At 45.8% G+C, this 25998-nt stretch overlaps 1 protein-coding gene across 2 annotated transcripts in view; it reads right to left on the bottom strand.

Moving 5' to 3' along the window:
- Positions 1–25998, bottom strand: part of SPOCK1 (SPARC (osteonectin), cwcv and kazal like domains proteoglycan 1) — a 583899-nt gene that overhangs the window by 204980 nt on the left and 352921 nt on the right. The gene's annotated exons all lie outside the window — the stretch shown is intronic.

The raw sequence follows: 25998 nt of genomic DNA, 5'->3' as shown, positions 1-25998 counted from the left end.
TGTGTCTATGCCATGTGTTTTTCTTCAGCATCAGGACAGTGATTCTTTTGTGCTTTGGGAGTTTCAGTATCTTCATCTTGGCCAGGAATTTATTTAGAAGCCTGTGTGTTCCAAGGACCAAAAGCTACAGGGCACTCTTTGGTTCTTTGTCTGTCACTCCTTTATATGACTTTGCGCCCAATTTCACTTATTTCCTGTAATATGCGATGTCCCAGAGGAGGAGAGTTTTGCCTTCAGTTCCATCAACACGCACTGTGAGCATCCATCAGCCTATTTTAAGTTTTGTGAAGAACTTCAGGATGTACAAGATAGTTATGAGCCATACAAACTCGTGAGATAATTGGGTGGGGGAAAAAAAGCTGACACATAAATATTTATTGTGCAGGGGAGAATTAAACAAGGGCCATGACAGGCATATAAAATGATAACAGAGCTTGAAAGAATAAGAGAGATCAATTTCTGGGGCAAGGATTAATGAAGCATTAACATGTGAGTTGGATCTTGAGGGATGGGCGGGATGGTAAAAAGCAAAATGAGAAAAGGCAAGCTAGGCAGAGCAGTCAGGCCTACTCCAGGGTGGGGAGGCACGTCTGGGGAGCCCTCAGATATTCCATCTGACTAGAAAGTGTGGGCTTTGGGGGTGGGAATAACACAGGTGGTGTGGATTCATGAGTCACTGGAGAAGGGTGGTCAGAGTCAGCACACCTTAACGGCAGCACTTTCTAGAACAGGCAGAGTAGCCGGCCCCTGGCTAGGCAGCACCCCACAGGTTGAGGTGCACATGCTCCTCAGAGCAGAGAGGCCACAGGGAGCTCTCTGCAAAACAAAAGCAACAGCTCCAGCTCCCAGCTCCCGGGCCAGAAAGCCCATCAGGTGGTCAGTCTGTCAGGGCTGCCCTCCACAGCCAGGCGAGCTCACGCTCCCACATCCTCCCCCAACACACGCTCCGTTAAAAAAATCTGCATCCTGAGCAGGGAAAGAAAAACGACTCTAAGAAATATTAATACCATGCCCCCTCAACCCTGGGGCCCCTCAGCAATCATGAACGCTCTGCTCTTACAGGAAGTAAGGATTCCTGTCAGGCTACCCAGGCCTAGAATCTCAATCGTTTTCTTCCAATGGCCCCAGGGAACTCCACAAGGGACCTGAACACACGACTTCTGAAGGTATTTCTTCCTGGGGCTTGAACTGCTCAGGGAGGCTCCCTCCACTGCAACAGCTTCAGCTTCTGCAAACAGAAACCGGGTGCATTTGTAGGCCAGTCAGCTGAGCAACGAGACCCAGGCCTTGGTCCCAGGGGAGTCACCTGGTGGAGCCTACTCCCCAGTGGGTGTGCCCGGCTGCCTGGTGTTTAGCAGCAGGAAATGGACTGCAAGAGAAAGAGATGCTACAGGGACAGGGAGCTCACTCTGAGCTCTTAAACTAAGGGCGTCCCCTCTGGGAAGTGAGTGGCAGGGGCCTGTGTCTGGCCTCAGAGCCTTCCCAGGCTGGCTTTCCAGAAACTTGCAGCAGGAACTTCCTGGCTCCAGGTGGAATTCTCTGGCTTCCTGGGATGTCCTCATGAGGAGCCAGGAGGCCAGTGCATTTCAGGACAGCGGCCGTCACCAGTGCACTGCCCTCCAACCCCCACCTAGGGCTCCAGTCCAGCCAGCTGTGACTTGTTCTCCAAGACACACACAGCACAGAGCTAACAGTGCATGACAACTGGGTGACCGCTGAGAATGACCATGGCAGTCCTTTACTGCCCTTCTCACACTCCCAGTCACCACAGGTGAAGACAGACACTTAGGGACCTGAAGAAATATGGGGATCAGACCCCTGAAGAAATGTAGGGACCAGGCCCCTGGCAGCCCTGGCCACAGGAACCAAGTGAAGTATTTCCCTGACAGGTGCCAAGCATCGTAGACCCTTTGGGATTGCCACTGGAGTGGATATCATAGATGGAGAACACCAGGCTGGCCAAGGCAATGGATGTCAAAATATGCAGGACTATATGACAAGCCTTATCGCCCAACTTAAGCTTCTTTTAGCTTTTGCAGCCAGTTTCACAGACACGCACCATCCACAGTGGGGTCCAGAGGACCCCAGTGAATAGTGAGATCTCAAGGAAAGTGAGTCCGCTGAGCGGAGCAGGAAGGAGTACAGCCTCTAGACACAGTGATCCAAGTGAATGCTGCCTCCACTGCTTCCTAACCTCCTACACCTCAGGTTCCTCTTCTGTGAAATGGGATAACAGCAGTCCCTCCTATTGCTTTAGGTTGTCATCAAGATGAAATAAGTCCATCTTTAAAAGTGCTGCCAACAAACCTGGGAACATGTAAAGTGCCTCATAGGTGTCTGTTATTTTGTGTGTCTGGATTTCATTCCCAGAGTGAATAATAAGCCTTCATAATAACCAGAACGATAGCTCACACGTATCCAGTGCTTTTGACATGCAGGCAGTGAACTAAGCCCTCTAATTGGATTACTGTACTTATTTCTCACACAAACACCCACGGCGGTGTCTGCTATTCCTGTGCCCATTGTACAAAGCAGACGAGAGGAACGTTCAGTAAATGACACCTAGTCGGCTGACTCCAGAACCCAAACTCCTCAACATGATACGCCAGTGGCATGAAAAGCACCCAGAGTCTCCTAAAAAAGGTTGATGTGGGGCTTCCCTGGTGGCTCAGTGGTAAAGAATCTGCTTGCCAATGCAGGAGACACAGGTTCGATCCCTGATCCAGGAAGATTCCATATCCCAGGGAGCAACTAAGCCCGTGCACCACAACTACTGAGCCTGCACGCCTACAGCCCCTGCTCTGCAACAAGAGAAGCCACCGCAATGAGAACCCCACACAACAACGGAAGAGGAGCCCCTGCTCTCTCCACCTAGAGAAAAGCCTTCACGGCAACGAAGACCCAGCATATAAAGTAATAAATATAAAAATTATATTATAAAAAAAGGCTGATGTGGGGCCCTATCTCACACCAAGTATTGAGCCCAGATGCACCTGCTCTTGAGAGGCCTCCAGGGCAGACTGAGCCTTCAGGAATAAAAGCAAGGGGTATCCAGGGGGGCTGGTGCTGTCAAGGCTGGGTCACATGGCCTCAATATCCCCCAAGAATAGGAGGCTGCCCACCATAGGCAACTGTGCCCTCTGCCTACCCTCTCTGAAGGCAGCAACCCCTCAAAGGAGTTACATGGTCAGTGGCCGTCAATTTTCTTTCTGCAACCTTGCCATCTGTTGCTGCTGCTGCTGCTGCTAAGTCGCTTCAGTCGTGTCTGACTCTGTGCGACCCCATAGACGGCAGCCCATCAGGCTCCACCATCCCTGGGATTCTCCAGGCAAGAACACTGGAGTGGGTTGCCATTTCCTTCTCCAATGCATGAAAGTGAAAAGTGAAAGTGAAGTCACTCAGTCGTGTCCGACTCTTAGCGACCCCATGGACTGCAGCCTACCAGGCTCCTCCGTCCATGGGATTTTCCAGGCAAGAGTACTGGAGTGGGATGCCATTGCCTTCTCCGTGCCATCTGTTACTCTGCCTAAATTAAGCTAATACTAAGATCGAGGGCAGGAGGAGAGGGGGACGACAGAGGATGAGATGGTTGGATGGCATTACCAACTCAATGGACATGGGTTTGGGTGGACTCTGGGAGTTGGTGATGGACAGGCAGGCCTGGTGTGCTGCGGTTCATGGGGTCACAAAGAGTTGGACATGACTGAGCGACTGAACTGAACTGACAGATCACCCTACTCCACTTATTTTGTTTTCTTTTTTGTAATTTTTTTACGATAGCTCTTTATTTCTTTTGGCCACATAGTGCAGCATAGTGCACACAGTCCCTAGTTCCCAGACCAGGGACTGAAACTGCACCCTGCTTCTTTGGAAGCATGGAGTCTTAACCTGTGGACTATCAGGGAAATCCCCGCTCTTCCAATTCTTGAAGCTAACATTTCTTAAAAAAAAAAAAAAATTAAAATTAAAAAAACTCCAACCAGAAATACTACTAAATAAAAATCATCAGCTATTTAACTCTATATGCACACTTACTTAACAATTTGCATATAGAAATCAAGACTGCTAAAAATTAATTACCAGGTTCTGAATACTTCAAACATGTATGGGAATTATTTAGAGTAAATGAACTTCACAGAACAACAAAACAGTAACAAATCAAGCTGTCGGTGTTTATTTAATCACCAGGACGCATCTTGTTTTTGAAAAACAGCAGACTCAGGATTGAATGGGGATAAAGATGGTGATGGAGCGTGCCACTTCCATGTAAATGCTGCCTCTCCAATATGCTCTTTCCAGCACCCCTGAGGCTGTGGAGACTGACAGGCACCCACACCTGTACTGGGCAGGGCGGTGCGGCTCCACTTTCTAGAGGAAATAATCGGAGACCAGAATAATAAGTAGTATTCGAGAGGCCCTTTAATACGGTGCAGGGAAGCCACGCAGGGGAGGGGGTAGTGGCAGAGGGCTGAGAGGGAGCGACAACCCTGACCAGGGGCAGAAGCCTCCTTGTCAAGGTGCTAATGGTTTCTACAGACTGTGCTCCAAGTTTCTCTCTCCCCAGCGCATGCCTGGTGATAAGACTCTGCAATCCCCACAAGATGCCAAAGCCCTGCCACCTCCGTTTCTATCAAATACCTGCAGGACTCATGTGGATTCAAGCAAGACAGTATGCCCAACAAGTACCCATGGAAGGTTAATTGCATCTTTCCTGCCCATTCATGAAAACCAATCAAGTGTCAACTGGCATAGGATACGTGTCCAGTTAATTTTCTCAGTAATTTTTACAAAACATTTTTCAAAGGAAAAAAAGAATGAATTAATTGAAACAAATTTGTCAAGCTGGAAAACATCAAATTCAAAAGTCAGTTAATTACAGGCTTCATGTAAGGTTTTTTTTTTTTAATTAATTTTATTTTTTAACCTCATTGCTTGGTATCAATTAAGGTAGTGATATTTTAATTATTGTAATTGTTTCAGAACTTATTTTTCAGTATGAATTAATTTTTAATTAGCTATGTTGATTTTAAAACTGTAAATCAAGTCTTTTTGCTGTTCTTGGGCACATCCTATAAGCTCACTGGCAAATGGTTATAACACCTGGAAGAGCAGAGCAGGGTACCAACTCAAAGATGCTGGGATGAGAGGATGTTCCATTCTGTGGGCTTAACAATGGGTCCTGAGAGTTACCTGGAGATGTGACATATACTAGGATTTATTTACTCTGTTAACATTTGCAGAGCAAATTTTAGGCTGGCAATTCTAGAGTGAACAGGATGTCATTCCTGCCCTCCGGAAGCTCACAGCTCAACAGAGGAGACAGGTAAAACAAGACTTCAGTTTTGTACACTATGGGAGATAAGGAAGGTACTGCATCCAGCCTTTCAGTGGGTTAGGTGAGACTTCCCGGACAGACTGTTATCTATGGAAAAGTGGGTTTAACCCAGGTAGTAGCATGAGGAAGAACACTCCAGGGAAAAAGAAACTCCCTTTTCAGATGTAAGAGAAATGGTGGCAAGTCTGGGGAATGGCAACATTTCATCAGGCTGGAAGCAGGCTAGAGCAGGCATGGGATGAGATGGCAGTGTCATCATGGGGGGCCTTGAAACCACAATGAGGACTCTGGGGGGCCATGGCTACCAAGTTGCATAGTGATGACAAGCATGCACGCCCTCCTGTGCTGAAGCTGGTGGAGAGGGGGTAGGAAGAGAAAACCTTTTATATACATTTTACATGGAGAGTGGACATTGATAAGAACAGACACACTGCACACTCTCACCCTGCAAATGAGAGGCAGTGTCAGAGTGGAGGGCCCAGTGGGCAACTCTTAGTGCCCCGTTTCCTCCTCTGAGGAACCTCCATGACCCCCTTCCCTGGGGCCATGAAGCTGCACAGGATTCTGGAAGGCAACCAGGCTACCTGGTGAAACCAAGAAGTCAAGATTTCATCTGAAACCACCATGTGAAATCATGGTCCTCTCTGGTGACTTGTGGAAACTTCCTCTGACAAAAGGCCACTCAATTCTCAACGAGTTGACAAATTAATGACTGTTTGCTGTCTCCCTGCTCCTTTTAAGCTTGCTCTCTGCCCAAACCATGCTCATGTGAGGTTCATTCTGAAGAACAAAGACACTCCCAGTGATTCATTAGGAGTGACTTAATGGATGATTGACAATGAAATTACTCCAAACTGCTAAAACCTTGTCAAGCTAAGGTCCCGAACATTTATTATGGCTTGTCTGTCCCCATGGTAACCCGTGCGTGCATCTTGCTTCCCCTACCTCTCCAGAGGGGCTTGTTTACTAGCTGATGACATAGCCTCACTGAATACAAAACAGAAGATTCCACCCATAGGATTTTGCTGGAACCAGGGAAGAATGGCAGACTGGAAGGACTCTGTCTCTGTTCTCAGCTTTCATATCAAGGGTCTGGCCATGCTCTGAGATGGAACAAAGGGGCTATTGGCCGTGTGTCTAAACAGGACAGGTGAGTAATCCAAAAGGCGGGATGTGTGTGCCTAAAAACTGGAGGATGGAAGTGGGCAGGGCCATAGGACAGATAAGGACAAAGAGGAAGAGAATAAAAAGGTGCTTCCAACCAGAAATACTCTCCTGGGAAAAGATTTTTTCTTTCCCTTTCAATCCAAGGATTTGAAGACATTGTAACTAAAAGTATCCTCTCTCTTACAGTAGTCTGTGTGTGTGTGCAGGAGATGGTATAAACTATGAAAAGCCTTTTTAGAGGGCAATTTTTCAACCACGTATTTAATTGCTAACAACCATAAAACATAGGTAAGATAGGTGTTTATCATTCCCTCAACTTTTGATACATATGCAAATTTTAATAATAAATGGAAAGAAGGGCAAAAAGAAATATCCAATGACCTAGTAGATGAAAGTGTTAGGCAAAAACATATCTTTATGGTCTACAATAAGGGGAAAATCTAAACAACTTGAATGTTCATCTATATCCATCCACTCAGGTTGCTACAAAATACCAGAGATTGGGTGGCCTTGAATACCAGAAGTTTATTTTCTCACAGTTCTGGAGGCTGACAGGCTGAGATAAGAGCCCCAGTCTGGTCAGTTTCTGGTGAGGGCCCTCTTCCTGGCTTGCAGACTTTTCACTGTGTCCTCACATGGGTTTCTCTAGGTGGACTCACAGAGCAACAAGCTCCCTGATGCCTCCTTTGATAATGACCCCTGTTCTATTGTATCAGGGTGCCACCCTTAGGACCTCATTTCACCTTAATTACTTCCTTAAAGACTCCCTCTCCTAATACAGCCACAACGAGGATTATGACATAAGTATTCAGTCCACAACACCATCTACAGGGAAATGGTTATCCTAATCACAAGACATCCATTTATGAAATATTGTCCAGCTACTATAAAGGAATAAGTAGGTTTATATGTATTAACCTAGGTAGATGTTTATGGTATATTAAGTGAAAGTGAAAGTGAAGTCGCTCAGTTGTGTCCGACTCTTTGTGACCCATGGACTGTAGCTCACCAAGCTCCATCCATGGGATTCTCCAGGCAAGAATACTGGAGTGGGTTGCCATTTCCTTCTCCAGGGGATCTTCCCAACCCAGGGATTGAACCCAGGTCTCCCACATTGCAGGCAGACGCTTCAACCTCTGTGCCACCAGGGAAGTCATATTAAGTGAAAGAGGAAGGTAAAGATGAGAAAATGGATTTGAAATGGATAAGTAGCTTTCTGACAATACATGGCTAATAAATGGCAAAGCCAGTGCTCAAAATCAGGGCTGTCTACATCCAAAGGAGATGTGCTTTCCATTTCCTATCCTGCTTCCTTTGAAAAGAAGCACCAGCCCCAGCCTCTACCACTCACATGCCAGGGCCCTCAGCTTCTCCTGAACGTCATTTGTCTTCCGGGGCTGTCCCTGAGATAAGCTGTGAATCAATGCAGACTGCCTGTGCCTGCAGGCCACCACCACTGCAGCCTGTCATTCAGCAGTCTACAAAAGGCACAGTCTCCTGCTTCCTGGAGAATCTCTACATCAGGGAGACAATGAGTCATGACCATCGCCGGAGGCAAGAGCAAGTTTCCAGCCCTGGGAGATGACAGCACTCTTGCCTCTGAGATGTAAGAGTTAAGGATGTACTGTTCGGGCCTGGAATGGCAGTGGCGGGGAAGAGCTTTAACACCCCCTCCTCCCTCCCCCTCCTCCACCACCGTTCATGCCCAAAATGAGACACTAGGAGCAAACCGGTAAGTCCAACATAGCTAATTTACACATCCTGATCATTTGACATGAATGCACTAAGATGCGTCCACTAGAGCAGCTGTGAAAAGAGTCGTCATAAAATCACAGGCCGCAAAATGTTATCAGTCAGTGTCCCTTTCTCACAACTTGTATTCAGTGCCTTCCCCCATTCCCCGGCTTCTCTGGGATGCTGAAGGCAAGGACCCTCACTCTGCATTTTCACCAAGAAATTGATTTCCCTTCAAAAGAGGGATGGAGGAGAGGAAGAAAATGGAGAAGGGGAGAGAAGAACTGAAGGGGGAAAAGGGAAGAAAAGAGTATTTTATTACATAAAGCATCATCCCAACAGGGGGATGACAACTGAGACAGTGACATCACCCAACCTGCAGAATAATGTACTATTATTCTAATTCACCACTGAGGTAACTGATACAGAGATCAGTTTGATATGAATTAGTTCATGAGGAAATTGATGTTGAGTAACCTGTCCGTGGTCACACAGCTGATAAGTCTGGATTTCAATCTAGGTGAGTCTCACAACAAAGGAGATACTTGGAGCCACCACACCACTCATGAGAAGAGCTTATGATGGGGGATAAAAGTAACGATTACCGTGCCAAGCAGCAGCACACAGAACCCCTCTGTCCACCCCCCCTGAGAATCATGTCACCCATAGGACCCCCATAAGGACCGCCTTCTGTGAAGAAAACATGGTGCCAACAGAAGTCAAAGCCAAATGCTTGGATATGTGTATAAACTTATATGATTTTTATAATGAATACAAAAGTCAAAGTTTCCTTCCAAGTCAATGCTGATGTCCAGTGAACTTAACTTTCTCTCTTTCTCTCTCTGACATAAGAAACAATGCGGAACGCCTGAGCCTTGTGGTTCCTTCTGTGAGTGGGTTTTGTGACGCATGTATACGGTGTCACTGGGGATGTTCAGGATACCTGGTGGTGCCATGGGACAAGGCAAGGCAGCACGAGCAACAGACCTGAGAAGAGTCACAGCTCTCAACAGAGGGACAAGACACCATGCACAGAGAAGTCTTAACCTTCTCGTCCATTAACATGGCCAGAATTTACTAAAATGTTGTAATAGTGAAAGCTCTTGGGTTCTATTTAACTGTAATTGACAGAAATTATTCATCAGACATTTATGAACGAAGAAGACAGAATCACTTGAGACCAGTTCCATAACCTTGGAAAATAAGAGGATATAAAAAGCACAATAAAAATCAAATATTTCTAGGAAAAAGGTATACTTAAAAGAGTTCTAAGAATTCTACATCTCATAAAGTCTAGCTTTTGTACCTGGGCCTCACTTCAATGCAATTAAAGCTCTTATAAAACACATAGCTTTTCTCAGAGAACTAACTCCTTTGGTGCTAATGAGCATGATTCTACATTATTCTGCAGCCATAGTAGCTGACCATAGTAGAATGGGGAAATTTAAAAACTCTACTAATTAAAAAAAAAACACCAAAATTATTGTACCTAGAATACTGCCCAAGGGTTTGGATCAGAGAGGCATGAGTTTGAGAGGACAGGCACAGCTGGCTGCTTCCTACCAATGTATCTTGATGAGTGACTCACCTCGTTAGGATTCAGTGGCACACGGACAGACCTGCCTCACTGGAGTGTTGTGAGGACCTGATGAGATGATGCATGAAGGGTGCTGAGCACAGGGCTTGGCATATGGTCCACGTTATCCTCCTCTTACCAGCTCTTCAGGTAAAGGGAACGCACATCTAGGGCAGGGACCCCGGGCACTTTAGAGACTCAAGATCCTGGAGCTGCGATGCTGTTTAGCCTTTCCAGTCTCAAATGTGAGATTCATCTCCACAGGAAAAGCATGAAAACTTCTTTTTGAACATCAAGCTCAGGGTCTAATTGACTCAGAACCCCTTTGCTGATCAGCCAGATCTGCAGCACTCCCGAGGCCAATGTGTGACCACTAAGGCATCCTGTCTCTCCAGTGGAGCTGTGCTCTGCTTGTCTCATGTCAGAGACTGTAAGGTCTGGAAACGAAGAATAAAAATCTTTCCTTCCCCTAAATTATGTTCACTAAGAGCACAACCTTCATGGTCATACTTTTTTTTTCTTTTTTGAGAGAAAGAATTTGGGCCTTGAACAATTCTACTGGAGAATCAAGGGGTTTGAGTGATAAGGTATCCTAAGAGCCTACATTCAAGCACCACCGGTAAAAAGCTAGGGGTGAAAAAAAAAGAGAATAATGAAGGAGAGAGAATCTGGCAAACAGTGTTGATCCCAGCGGCCAAGGGCTTGGGGATGAATGGACAGCAAGGTTCAGCCCGGTAGGTTTGGTGGACAAAGCTGGTGCATTTGGATCATCAGCTAGTGGGCATCCATCAGGTTGCTTCCCACCCTGACCTACAGAAGCCAGCAGGTGCAGGTGTTAACTGAAACCAGAACAGTAAAGACTGTGGGGAAAACCTACCCCAGACTGGAGACCGAGATGCTCAGATGACCTCTCAGAGCCTTGTGCCATGCTGCATTCTCAGGAGCAGAAGCTCTGCACCAAGCCTGAGTTAAGCAACATGCTGTTCATTCACTGGACACTCCCAGCAAGCCTAAAAATCAGTGAAAAACAGGCAGTCCCACACCATATGTATCTATCAGACTCGTCTCCTCTTCCTGTTCTTCAAAATCTAATCTAGTCCTTGTTTCTCAGACTGTGGTGGGCCAAGGAGGATACAAATTCATAGTGACTATCCCTGCAACCTCTATTTTACTAGATGGTGGGTAATTTTAGATACTTTTAAACTTTTTTTTTTATTAAGACAATCACTGGTCTACCGTGGACTAGAATGCAAAATTCACATAAGCTCATATCAAAGAGGCTTCCAAAATGTATGGGCTCACAGTGAATTGTGCCTCCTGAGGCTGAAAGTAGATATTTGCTCTTACTTGCCCTTAGGGGCATTTTGGTAGAAAAGTTTGAGAAGTGTTTAAAGGATTTACTGAGTTTAAAGAGTCCTAAAAGGAAGCAGAGAGCTCTCCAGGGTACTGATATGTATGGTGGAAAATCAATAGCAAATTGTTCATTCTTGCAAAGACCAGAAAGCAGCTCCAGTTAAAAACTGGTGAATCAAAACAGTATCCTGTGCCCCTCTGGAGGAGACCCCTACCCCATGCCATCTGTCCCAGGACTACCACTGTCCCCCTAGTGAAAGATCCCGAGGTTTTCTAGAGAACTGACCTTGCAGAACCCAAAGTTTTTTTTGAGTCTTCAGCGTGCCAAGCATGGGGTGATGTTTATAAATGAGCTATGAAGCATTTGTGACTCTCCAGGTACAACTATCAAAATTAAAGCTGTTATCACTTTCAGCCCTCCCACTGTGTTCAGAAACTCTTGGCTCTGGATTTCTAAATGGGTAATCGGAGACTATTCATTTCCAAGTCCTTTCTTTCTCCAATTAGGACAGATTCATTTCTGCTTTCTTGGGATGGTTCCCAAGGTTATTAAATTCCACTCCTTAACTGTTAACATTGAGGCAGTCATGACAAAGTTAGTGCTGATTGGAGCTGAGGTTTCTTGGGGCATCTTCTAAGCTATTAGAAATCACCTTAAGCTGAGAGAGGAATGCTTGCATCCCCCACTGTAGGTTTTAGTAAGTGCCGGATCATTTAAATCTTGTGTATTCTTGATGTTCCTCTGGTTTTTGTGTCCCACACTGTTCAATCATTTCGAAATACAATTTTCCACATGCATCCAAATAAGCTGAGCAATTCACAATTCCAACCTTGCTCACAACCAGCCTTCTTTTCTGCCTGTCTCTTCACCAATGCGCTGCTCAAGGGCCAATTCCCTCCCTTCCATTATTCTAAGCTAAGGCTGATAGTGCTAAAGTAAAATATAAATCAGGTGTAAACTGCACATGGAAGACAGATGCAATGAAAAATTATGGGCAAGTACCTATGAGGTTTCCTAAGACAAATGTGGAATAAACACAAGGAGCAAAATCTTTCATTTTCATTCTTTAGCAATAAATACTGGGTACCCAGCAGGTAAGACAGAGTAGGGAGATAATCATCTTTAGATACTATAAGGGCTGCAAAGTTTTGTGTGTGTGTGTGTGTGTTTTGTTTTTCCCCCACTAAAGGAGGAGAATTGATGTTCTTGTTTTTGTTAAAGTTATGGATTCAAAATTTTAAAACAAATTAAAGAAAGACCTTCATGTACCATCTTCCACAATCTGGCCTCAAACTTCTCTTCCAAAATTTAGTTCCTATTCTCTGCCCAATTTCTCCTCTTCCTCCGATATTTACTCTGCTCTCAGTTACAGCACACAACTCATATCCCTCAAAAACTTGTTATGCTTTCATGCCTCTAGAGTCCAGACTGCAATGTCTGATACAAAGACCCATTCCCTTCTTACAGTTACTTTATGAGGCTAATTTTATCTCCAGTTGATAGATGAGAATAAATATCAGAACTTGCCTAAGGTCAGGCAACTAATCAGTGACAGAACTGGGATATGACTCTACGTCTGCTGAACGTAGTAGAAACCTCAGGAGACTACAGACAGTATCTTTCTTCCTCATTCCTGGTTGCCCCTCACCTCTACACAGTCTGGAATATCCCGGGGATAATGACAATTGTTGAATCAGTGAATGAATGGCCCCCTAGCCCATGGACTTAATCACTCCTTTGTCTTGCTCTGTGAGGCTAAGGAACAAGTCTGGCTCATTACTTCTGAACCCCAAATCCCCTGACATGTGTCAACTCCAAGGGATACGCTCAGTTAATGCTGAGTAAACTGTCTGCACCAGGAGTATCTTTGGAGAAATCTTTCATTTCTAGGTCACAAAGGTTCAGAGCTGGAGGAGTCCCTGGAGCATCTGCCTCTAGACAAGCACGTTTGTATTTAACACAGGAAAGACTCTGGCCCATCAATTCTGCAAACATTTATGAAACTCATTTCACATGCCAAGTACCATTAAAGCACTGGGCATTCAGAGACCGGCAAGACAGAAAAAGTCCTTGCTCTTAGGGAAATGACATTCTCACAGAAGAATAACAAGAAAGAGAAGGAAGGAAGGAAAAGAGGGAGGGAGGGAAGGCAGGAGGAAAGAAGGAAGGAGACGTTAGGAGTAAAAGCTGAGCAGCTCATTTTAAAACAGTGAGGCAAACGGGAGCTGCTAAGTAGTCCCAGTGGACTAAGTAGTCAGGGAAAGCCACCTCTGGCCAGCCTGGTCTTGCTGTCTGCAGCACCACCTACCAGTGACTGTCTCCCCAGCCCATCTCCCTGATCCCCACTTCACCCTCATCACTTCGCATATCAGAAACCTGCTCGCTCCACTCAGCATCCATCATCACCCAGGCAGCCAAGGCGGGCTGGTGACTGGAAGGTTCTCCCCTTCCACTCAGCGAGTTCAAGCTGAAAATGCATACCTGGCTCTCCATAAAGATACCGAACAGAATGAAAAGAGAAGACAAAGGATGAAATGAAAGAGATTCCCTCTGTCCTGAACACTGCTTCCTTATGCAAATGTGTCACAGAGTTTTGTTGGCATCATATCCCACTGGCTGGGGCTGCATCAGCCATCGGGCCTTTTGTGATCCTGAAAAAGCTAATGAGAAGATGTGTTTTTCTGTAATCCAAACAGTATCCATTTCATGCCAATCGTTTTTTAAATGGGCAACAAATCTCCCTGGTGTGTTCCTTCCTCTGACAAATAAAAACGTCGACTGCCCTTTCTGTGAGCCCTGTCCAATCAAAGGGTCATGGGGCCCGATGCCAATTCAAAGCCGCTGTCACAAAGGCAGCCCCGCTCGGCCATCTCACTCCCTCCTAACAAGTCACCCTCATTGGAAGCCAACCCAGGATTTTTAACTCAGGCTGATGAAGCAGTCCAGTGATTTTTAACTCATTTCAAAATTGCAAGCTGACAGTATTTCAGACTGAATTCACCGCTGTGTCAGGCAATGACATTAATGAGATGGAGTATGACAAAGCTTCATCAGGTATAGAAGAAGCTCCCAGAATCACAGAATCAGGGATCTCGGGGATACCTTCTTCATGGGGAAGCAGGAGAAGTGCCTTTGCACCCTGAAATGTGGGAAGGGGGCTATAGCAGGACAACCCCCAAATCTTGCTGCAGAAATGAAGCAACACACTGGACACATTCTGTGTGCCCCACTGGCATCTGCCTCCGTGCACTTCCTGGGTCAGGAGTATCATCTCGACCCACCCCTTCCCCCACCAAGAGCTTCCATAGTCACTGCTTAGGAGATTACTCCTTATGGGAACACATTCCTTAGCAACTCCTTCCCTAGGACTTCAATAAAGAAATTAGTAGAACACAGTTTACTTGAAAGGAGTCTGATATCTAATAATTCTTCTACTGATTAAGTGCAGACCTTCACTGAGTCCGCCCATGTGCCGGGTATCATTCTGGGTGCTGAACAAGAGAGAGCCTCGCCCCATGCCTATGGCACTGACAAGCCCCTGAGTGCCACCAGGTACCTGCCATATCTGCTTGCACAGAATCCCCACAGCAACTCCATGATATGGGTGGTACCATCACGCTAGTGTTACAACTAAGGTAACAGAGGACCTTTAAAGAAAGGCCACAGAATACGCTTCAGCATCTAGAGCCACAAGAGACAAGACAAGCATTCAGACAGAAGTGGATCCAGAGCCACCCTGTTCCAGAGGCTCCAGAGAGCAGGTGGGGTTGGAGTATCCCACAGGTGTGCTTTGACCAGCCCAGAGAGTGCTTTTAAAATCTGACTACAATGTTAGCAGTAATGAGTTAGAGGGAAATGTACAGGAATCCAAATGCATTCCTGAGTTATTTTCTGTTGGAAGTGCTGACACTCCTGGGCTTGCATTCCCACGTGGCTGCCTCCTCCACTGCATCGACTCCTTCTGTACCCCCTTTACACTCATTTTCACCTCAGTCCCTTCCTCTCTCCTCTCCTGAAAGAATCACCTGCCTGGTGCCCAAGACACTGCTGTCTACACTACCCATAGCTTCAGAAGAACATGTTATTTCTTTACAAAATAAACAACAGCACCATGCAAATTCCTTCCTTCTCTTAGCAAAGACTCCCAAGATAATTGGGATGAAATGTTCCTGAAGGCTTAGTCTTCTTTAGTCTAAAAGCACTTCAGTATTTAGCAAAACAACATAATTTTTTTTTAACAGACTAATTTTTCTTCCTTTGAATTTTTGCATCTGTGTAATTAATTTAGCAATCCTGTGCCCTAGAGACTTCTCCCCTCCTAACAGACTTTACTCTGACTTTTTTTTTTTTCCTTCTTCAAGTCTTGACTATGCTGAACATCAGTCTTAGGGTGGTCAGATCCCAGAGGTGACTCTATGGAAGGGGAGTGACCAAGGAGCCTCATCCTCCACCCCCCAGTATTTTCCTTGAGGCGGGGCTTTCACCATCAGTCTATCCCAGAGAGGCAAATAAGGACATCTTCTACGTGGTTTCTCTCTCTGCATGGGTTTCTGCTATTTGCATGGCCTGCAATTAACAAACCTCTCCACATCACAGCCTGCAGAAACCCCATTCCCTGGGCACTCACGTCCGCAATGATATGAATAAACAGACATTTCTTTAGGTGAATGGTTGTTAACCAGGGGTCTATGGACAGGCTTCAGGGGGCCTAAAACCTGACCCCCCCAACTTTGTAGACATTTTCATGATGAAAGGGACCCAGAGTGGATGTTCACCTGAGTCTTTCAATCCCCTCTTCCTAGCAGCAGCCTGTTTTCCATACACAGAATCAGCTCTCCCCACTCTGCATGGGCTAGGTGGGACAGTGGTTCAAATTGCCTTCTTATCACTAAAACAGACAGGAGTGACAGGTAACAACTGATCCTTCCTCCCCACCCTGGTTCATTCAATCCCAGTGACCTTCCTATAACTCAGCAAGGTGAAGGGAGGCCCCAGGGCAGAATGGACACTGGGCATCATTAGCCTGTGGTCCCCAGCCCTCTGGCACTGCCTTAGTCCCTTCCTATTTCCAAGCCAGGGTTTTCTACCCCAGCCTCTTGCAGCCTCCATGAGTCCTGAATATCCTTCCTGCAAGTGATCTTTGAGCCAGACTATGTTGCTACTATCCACAGAACTTTTAAGTAGTAGAGATTCATGGTCTCTGGAGGACATCACAGGGTCGGTAGTTAGAAACCACAGTCTCAGGGTGCTGGATGCTCCTTGTGAGTAGAAATGCACACCTGATAAGTTAATGCACTGAACCATCCCTGCTGTGAAGGCGCAGAGTGATGGGGTGAGCAGACCCTTCTCAGCATCACAGGTCTCAGAAGCTACTCTTTGGAGATGAAAATCACCGTGCATATCACGGGAACGTGGGCCGTGAGATTTCCGCAGGACACTCCCATGAAGGTCAGCAGGGGAGGAGGTACTAGCTGGGCCTCCAAAGGGCAGGAGTCCTGGGGACACTGTAACAAGGAGGGCCCTTGGGCAGAGGACAGGCTGGGCCATTGAGAAGACTCCTAGGCAAACCCTTCCCTCCACAGGGTAGCCCTGGGATGATCTGGTCCTCGGGGTATCCATGACCGGTACTTCCAGGATCTTTTTCAGTTCTCAGTTCAAACCACCAGCTTCTCAGGCATCACAGGGGAGAGGCTGCAGTGATGCCCAGATTCCCAGGCACAGTTCCAGTCCCATGCCTCTCAGTCCTAAGTACAAAATCTCAGCCTAGAGTCAGATGGAATCAGGGGCCCACTGTGATCCAGTTGGCTATTGCCTTAGATGGTGAATCAAGTCCCAGAAAGCAAGCTACCAGGAGCCCACCCACACCCCTAAGGGACATTTTCCTTTTTGATGGAGATATAATATTCCTAGAGGGTGGGTGATTTTCCACTGGGAAGATATCTCAAAGGGTATCAACCTCAAGAAGCATGAAGCAAGAAAAGACATGCCTTTTAAAATGGGATCACCTCTGTTTTGAATATTCTAAGCCAACGGAATATATGAGAGTTGACACGATGTCAAGTGTATGTTGTCTCACAGGTCTCCAAATAGGAATAATGAGGATCAAACCCAACCCCCCGACGCTCGAGTCTAAGTCCTTCAGGGTATCCTGTGTTCCTTGGGAATCTCTCAGCTCTATCCCCAGGCAAGGCCAACTTCCCCTATCAACTTGAGCTCGCACAGGTATCTCCTTGGGCTTCAATGGCAATGATTGCTTATGCTATAAAACCATTACTGCTTTCATCTACACATTCAGTTATGGTTTCAGTTTCCACCAACTTTTGTCCTGCATCATCGACAAAACTGTGAGCTCCCACCTTATAGACAGTTTTGACTTCCCTCAGAGCTGCCAGTTGGAGAAGGCAATGGCACTCCACTCTAGTACTCTTGCCTGGGAAATCCCATGGACAGAGAAGCCTGGTGGGCTGCAGTCCATGGGGTCACGAAGAGTCGGACACGACTGAGCGACTTCACTTTCACGCATTGGAGAAGGAAATGGCAACCCACTCCAGTGTTCTTGCCTGGAGAATCCCAGGGACGGGAGCCTGGTGGGCTGCCATCTATGGGGTCGCACAGAGTCGGACACGACTGAAGTGACTTAGCAGCAACAGCAGCAGAGCTGCCAGTATTATACTTCCATTGATGAAAGATGACCACTGAGTTTACAATAAACACCTACACATTGTTTATAATATCCTGGCACCACTGAAAATGTTTTGTCAAATTTTTTCGGTATTCAAGAATCTCTAGGATACTCCTACATCTAAGATATGAGCAAGATGGAATATTTTAAAAACCTATCTTTTTCATCAAGTATTCAGTGCCACCACTATCCAATTTCCATGATGTAAGAATAAGATCCAATAGCTGTCACAGTCTGGGTAACATCTAAGAATTGTCATTCCCTATCCTCATCTCTGGTGATTTATTATACACCGAATTATCTCGGCGTGAATCCAGGGCCCCAGAACAATATTTGAGCTAGCTTTATATTTCTACTTTTAAGTGGATAAGAAAGTTGTTTTCTTTTTCTTTTCTTTTCCCGTCTCTAGGGGGGAAAGAAGCCTCTGATCGATGCAGTCTTCCCATTTGCTCTAGTCTCCTGAGAAAATAGCCTGTCTTCTTAGAATGCCATGTGAAATAAGACTATGAGAGAATTTGTGCTTACATCAGGGATTATTTACAGACCACCCACCCCACCCCCAAAACAGAGACACTGGGCAAGGTCTGTGTCACAACTGGTGGGGGTGGGGTGGGGTGGGAGGAGGCTACTGGCATTTAGTGGGTAGAGGTCAGGGATGGCGTTGAACATCCTACAACCTTCAGGACAGACCCTCACAACAAAGAATTATCTGGTCCTGAATGCCAATAGTTCTGTGATTGAGACAACCTAGCTTAGACATTCCAGGTGTATTGGCAGGAGCTTTGGGTCTGAATTCATGTCTGTGTGGGGGATGAGAAGTAATGGAGCCTGGCAAGAAATGGAGGCATGAAAAAGTGGGAGCAGCAAAGTGAGGGTTACCCTCAAAGAAACTTCAGAGAACATCTCTGTCCCATGGTCTTTCTGAAATTAATAAATCAATTTCCAGATGACACTATTGAAGAACTGAAGTCCAGAGGGAAGAAGCTAACACAGCCAAGGCCCCTAAGCCAGTTGGCTGAAGAGCTGAAATGAGAACCTGGTCTCATACTCCCAGCCCACTCACTGTTCCATCTACTCTGCATGCTGAGCCCCAGGAAGAGAGAAAAGGAAATATATCTCTGAAACTACTGCTGGCCTTTAAATTCATTAAGACAGATGGGAAGTAAGAAGAGACCTTTCTGATACAGGAAGGAACCAGACGAAGATTGAAAGGCAATGGATTTATTCAACATAAAATATGTATTTAGCACCTACTATATGCCAGGCTTTGGTTTAGGTGTTGGAAACATACCAGTGAACGGAAGAGACAGAGTACCTGCTGTCATGTGACAGACTTTCTGGTGATAGATGCAAGAGTGGCAGGCATGGTCACCGGGGAAAGGCAGGAGAGCTAAGGCCAAAGATAAATAAAAGTTTGCGGTAAAGCTGGTATCCTAATATCCCCTCCTGGGTTCAAAACCCTATCAAAAGGCAGACTCCCTAAATACCTTTTAAAAGGATGTTACAGGCTGATGCAACATTTTGTTTCAAGCTCTAAAGCTGCCACAGGTCACTAACTATCCCATTACTTGCTAATGACCTAAGTAACGCACTACTAGGTAATGCAATAGTAGCAGTAGCAGTAATGGCCAACATTTCCTGGACATGGGTGTATGTTCAGAGGACTGTGCTCTGCATTTTACATACACCATCCGTCTCATTAAATCCTCCTAGCAACCCTGAGGAGGAGGTATCGGTACCCCAACAGTTAGGTGCAGAAACTGGGGTCATTGATGTCAAATAACTAGGCCAAGGTCACAGAGATAGAGGAACTCACATCCTGGTCTGTCTGCCTCCAAGAGTAAAGATGAGGCTGGAAGACACAACCTGTCAGCCTACACTCAACCTGTTGGCCACTCCATGCCAGTGTGGGTCTCTCGATTTTCCTGTTCCTCCTACACAGGACAGGTGTGTAGGATAGGTGTGTAGGTCAGGTTTCCTCCTACAAACCACACACCTGCAGTTTATCCATAAGGTCTTATGCCAAGCAAACAACTATTTTCATTAATATACACTGTATTTTTGTCTATTCAATGTGGTTTCTCAGAAAATGTAAGTTGTCAGCAGACCATCTATGTCCAAGTCGTGTATTTCACACAGATAATAAAAGCACACAGTGGCATGAGGACTACCTTGTTTGAAATGTAAATGTTCGCACACTGTTAAACTCTGAAAAGCAGGGAGGTTAGATGAAGTATTCATTTGCACTTTTGAGCACCATCAGGCAAGACAGATTGCTTGCTGCCCTATAAATTTTCACCACTAGATTAAATTTTGTTAATGGGACCAAGAACATTCAAAATAACCCATTTTTCTATGTGAATATTGGATCTAAATCATTACTCCTCTACCAAATTAAGTTTTGTTGTTGTTGTTTTTTTTTTAATCCTTCTAAGAATCTCATCAAAGGGCTATCTGCCCAGGCTCACCCCTCTGCTGACTAACTCTGCCAGCTCTAGGAATCCCTTGTGGGTAAGTGTGTAAGCATCTCATTCTATCAACATTTAGACAATATCCACAATGTATCAGAAAATACAGGTGCATTCACACAGGTTGTGTCATTTAAGCCTCCCCAGAAGTCTGGGAAATACGAGTTTTCTCATCTCACTGATCAGGGCCGGGGGAAGAAAAAACAAGGCTCAGAGAGGTTCTGTCACTGCCCCGGGGGCACACAGCTAGGACAGGGCCAGGCCAAGGTCAAATCTATTGTTCCAAATCCAAGTGCTTGGTCTCCTTTCACAGGTGTTTCCTTTATACCAATCAGTTAAGAGACGTCGGAATTTAGCTGGTGATGCAGGCTCTGTAAATGTTGGCTGAATGAGGAAAACGCACTCATGGGCTGTAAGTAACTGAGAGCTATCTGTATTTATGGGCTTCCCTAGTGGCTCAGAGGGTAAAGAATCCGCCTGCAATATGGGAGACCTGGGTTTGATCCCTGGGTTGGGAAGATCCCCTGGAGGAGGGCATGGCAACCCACTCCAGTATTCTTGCCTGGAGAATCCCCATGGACAGAGGAACCTGGCGGGCTACAGTCCATGGGGTTGCAAAGAGTCGGATATGCCTGAGCGACTAAGCAGAGCACAACACATCTGTATTTACATCAAGACAACTCTCACTTCTTCCTGGATCATAACAACTGTCATAAAACACTACAAATGACCAAAGAAAGGAAGGGGTCAAGAGAAGAAAGCCTATGCTGGCACACAGTGGGCATCCAACAGCATCTCTTGGCCTGCTGAGCTCATCAGCTAATAATCCCTACAAAGAGAAACTCACACTGGAGTGTGAACTGCCATTCCTGTCTGAGAGGGCAACATGACAGGGACTGTACCCTTCTAATAAACTTATGTTACCCATGCACATCCAATGATAAGGTTACCGAGACTTAAAATTCCAGTCGGATTACCAGAGCAGCTGCTCAGGTGCACCATGCATGTCTCATATGTTACATCAATGGGGACAGCCTGCTTCGCTGGCCAGTGAATGGCCTGAGCATCTGGCCTTTGAACTGTACATTTTCATACTTTACCTCCCTAGAACAGCATTCAGGAGGAGTTCACGACGCCTGCCCTGAAACACTCAGCACCACAGAATGCAGCCCTGGCCTGTGCACCACCAACATTTCTCAGTTTTCCAGAAAGAACTGAAAAATAATTCTCCACCAATCTGTAAAAAATAGGTGGTCAGAATGGGCCCTCAGACTGAACCCACAGGAAGTGGCTGATCCTGCGTGCTGATTTCTATGGAAACGTCGATACTTTGCCGTGACCTTCCATTCATTTTGCTGTCTCGGTTATGCCAGGATAATGAGGATTTGGAGAACAAGACTCACCAAGTCCATTTACCCATTAATAGATAGGGTTTGATCCATTAAGGGGAATCGTAAGAGTATTTCCAAGCTATCTTAGTTGCCACATAGAAAAACCAATTATCCAGAGGCCCCTCTCCCTGGCAGGAGGATGAGCTCTCTGTGCATCAATATTTCATGCCTTGTCATCTGTGCATTATTTAATAAAGCAATTGAGGGGATGAGTTTATTTTATTTTTCAACCTCCCCACCAGAGACCCAGGCCTACAGTACATGATGCTGGAACGCAGCTGGTAATCATAGAGATGTATCTGCAGGTGTTCTGAAGCCAAGGGGCTGTTTCTAGCCTGAACTGCACACTCCCAGTATCTGATATACACTCCTGACACCAGGGACACCCAATCACCATCTGTTCTCGCCGCCTGAGGTGAACTCACTTCAGAATCCGATTAACAGCGATGCAATTGATCACCAAATGACCAGACACTTACTGAGTGCCACATTAAGGGACACAAAGCTCATCACCTGGGGTCCCTGCCCTCCTGGAACCTAGAGGCTCCCTGTGGAGACAGGATGAAAACACATGGGCAGGCAAATGGTGGAGATGGCAAACCAGCTGAGCACATGACTGGCTATCACGCTGGTGGTGCACAGGGCCTAGCACGTGAATAATGTGTCTGGATACCTGCCATCTTCTTTCCATCCAATATTTCACTCCTTTTCTTCCAGCACCCAGGCTCCCCTTTCTACATAGCGCTCATGGGAATGTGGTCTCCATTGATATCTGCCTTTCTTCCCATGGTGAAGGGACCAGATCCCGCTTTTTCCTGAGACCTGGGGTAGCAGATAGCATGTGGTCCGAGCCCAAGCCCCAGACCTCTTTCAGAATCTTCAGAAAATCCGAGGATCACATTCACCACAGCCAAGCACTTGGACTTGATGTATGTGTATGTATGTGCCAGGGTATGACCTCCAGCAGGGCCCTCAGTTCTTGTCCAGTGTTCAAGCCCATCCCCAATCCCAGCTGTACCTTGAACTCCTGTCACCCTTCTCTCAAATAACCTGTTTCTGAAATTTTCTTAAGCCAAGGGAGTTGGCTTCTATTTCTTGCACCCAAGATGCTGCCTGATCAAGAACTGTTTGTTGAGCAAGAGATGGAAGCTGTAATCCAATTGCTTCTCCATCTCATCACCAGCCCGGATTAGTCAGCCAGCAGACAGAGCATGTGCTTAGTGTACCAAAAGTATTTTTATGAGACTGATATTTCAAAGACAACTCAGCACCATCAAGCTGTGGACTAGAATCAGGGTAAACATCAGAATCGTGTCAGCTTTCCTGCATCTATTTTGTAGTTCAGCGTGGATTTCATTTTGATTTGCCTATGGGGTCAGAGCTTAAGGATCTGAAAAATCTTAGTCTGGCTCTGCCCACTGAACAACTATCTCTGCATTTAGCGCATCAACAAAATCAGGGTAAAGACTGGATGTTTCTTGTTGTAAATATTTAGCTACTGTATATTTAGAACTCTTACTGTGTTACGTAGTTACTACATTCTTTGTCTACCTGTTACCATTTAATCCTCACAACAGTACCACAAAGTGTATTATTATTTCCATTTTGTAGTAAAGGGAAGAGATACTCAGAGAAGATAAGTAACTTGTCCAAATTTACACAGCCAGGAGAAGGCAGAGCTAGGAGCTTTGGGTGTAACCTCACCACCAAATGATGTCACTTGAAGATTAGCCCCAGGCACCTATTACAGTGTCTTTCACAGTCAAACCCAATGACCATGTCCTGGAGGCCAAAAGAAGATTGAGCTATACCCAAGTCAGTCCCCAGTTTCTGCCTAAGGTTTTCCTTAAGAAAGAGGGATGTCTTCTCCAACTTTGATGTGAGCAGTTTTGCACCAGCAGCAAACAATCCCACATTTAGCAGAAGCCCTTCCTCTTCAAGTTTAAACATACTTCTCTCCTCTCCACGGGGAAGAGGCAGGCTGACCTGACTCAGTGGTATAATTGGCTTTCGTATGCTTGAAGACAATTACTAGGTCTCCCTGCAGGCTTCTTTTCCTGAGGCTACAATTCCTAATTATTTTTCATACATGCCCTAATTTCCGACTCCACGATCACATTTGTTGGTCTCCTTTGAACCATGTCCTAGCTGTCCTTTGCAGTTAGCAGTCCTGATATGTGGCATCACCCCTTGGTACCCAGCCTTGTCCATCGTCTTACACCTGACTCAGGTATCTGTGTTAGATGGGCAGAGGCAAAAAGATTCATGCCCAAGACAGGTGATAGCCTCCACTCTACAAGGGAGTATCTGCCTTGATCAGTGATCCTGTTCCAAAGCAGGTTCATTGGCAGGCCCAAGCATCTAGCAGTTGGTATTAGGGAAGGAACACCATCCAGGCTTAGCATCAGGGAATTCCTTGCCCTTCACCAGCCCCGGTGTTCTCTGATGAGTAATGGACACAGCCAGCAAGAAGAGTCCAGCACATGTCCATGGAAAGGAATAAAAGGAGAAGCAGTACCGTGCACCCCATGCAGAGGGCATCACCCAGGAATGACACTTTGTCATGGACAGAGCCACCACTGCCTTCTTACACATGCTGTGTCTCACACACCAAAGCTCCCCCATACCTCAACACACACACACACACACACACACACACACACACCCCTATGCAGATCTAATTCCTACTCATTTTTTAAGTGTCTATAATTCAGCTGGTCCCTGCCTTTGAGGAGTTTACAAAATTACACAAAGCTGCCAAGCATCTAAGAGAAAAAAATGACAGACTACCATGGAATGAGAGTCAAGAAGAGAGAGAGATTATGACCTATACCAGGCATGAAGAAGGCTTATAGAAAGGGGGGAAATAAAGGTGGGGGACTTGGAGGTGGGCTCTGAAAAATGGGTAATCTGAGACATGAGGAAGTGGTGGGCAGGTAAAACAAGTGATCGCAGGTGACAATAAAGTGCAGGTAGATTGGTTAGGCAGAGGGAAACTGAGGCCTTTGAGCAAAATCATGATATAACTGTACATGATTTACAATTAAATGCAACATCTTTACAAAGCACAAATGTTGGATCGCTATAGTTCCCACGTGAGTTGCTTAGGGCAGAGTACAGCTGCACCAGGGACAGAGTAAAGTAGGAGACGGATAGCTGCGTGTTATGGTCTGGTCTCTCCACTATCAGGAATTGCTGCATTGTTCTAGTAAGTGTTACTGTCAGCCAATATAACGCAGTGATTAAGAACTTAGGCTCCAGGTTCTAATCCCAGCTTTAGCTTTTCCTTGACCTTGGACAAGTTACTTAACTTTTCTTGACCTCAATTTCTTTATCTTTGAAATGGAAAAATAATTATATCTATCTTATAGAGCTGTCAAGTAATAAGTCAGACAATCCATATAAGGTGCATCACAGAGAACCAGGCATACAGAAAGCTCCTAAACCAGCCCTTTCAGCCCCATCAACCCCAGTCCACCCTCCCAACAACCATCCATTTAGATCAACATGATTTAGCTCTGTGTATGCAGATAGACCCGGAGAAGGCAGTGGCAACCCACTCCAGTACTCTTGCCTGGAAAATCCCATGGATGGAGGAGCCTGGTAGGCTGCAGTCCATGGGGTCGCTACGAGTCAGACATGACTGAGCGACTTCAATTTCACTTTTCACTTTCCTACACTGGAGAAGGAAATAGCATTCCTTCTTCTTGCCTGGAGAATCCTAGGGAAGGGGGAGCCTAGTGGGCTGCCGTCTGTGGGGTCACACAGAGTCGGACATGATTGAAGCAACTTAGTGGCAGCAGCAGGCAGATAGACCTCAACACAAACACATAACTGTTTATTACAAGCAATAAGCAGTGACTCCTTTGGAAAAGACACATATTTGTTCAAAACTCACAACAAAATTAAAATGTATTTGCAATAGTAGTAGGGGCTTTTCTGGTGGCTCAGATGGTGAAGAATCCACTTGCAATGCAGGGGACACTGGGTCAATCCCTGCGTCAGAAAGATCCCCTGGAGAAGGGAATGGCTACCCATACCAGTATTCTTGCCTGGAGAATTCCATGGACAGAGGAGCCTGGTGGGCTACAGTCCATGGAGTTGCACATAGTTGGACACAACTGAGTGACTAACACTTTCATAATAAAATTAAAAACGTATTTGTAATAATAGTGAAGGCAGAAGGCTTGCACATCTATTTTTGACAACACTGATGCTAATTCTAATGCTATAAAAAGAGGTTTCTGGAGCTGGGTCACAACCCCCAGGGACTGCCAACACCGTTAAATTT

Source organism: Bos indicus x Bos taurus, chromosome 7, assembly GCF_003369695.1.
Source record: "Bos indicus x Bos taurus breed Angus x Brahman F1 hybrid chromosome 7, Bos_hybrid_MaternalHap_v2.0, whole genome shotgun sequence".
NCBI classification, from domain to species: domain Eukaryota; kingdom Metazoa; phylum Chordata; class Mammalia; order Artiodactyla; family Bovidae; genus Bos; species Bos indicus x Bos taurus.
The sequence above is the reverse complement of the archived record's forward strand: the minus strand, read 5'-3'. Positions and strand labels throughout refer to the sequence as shown.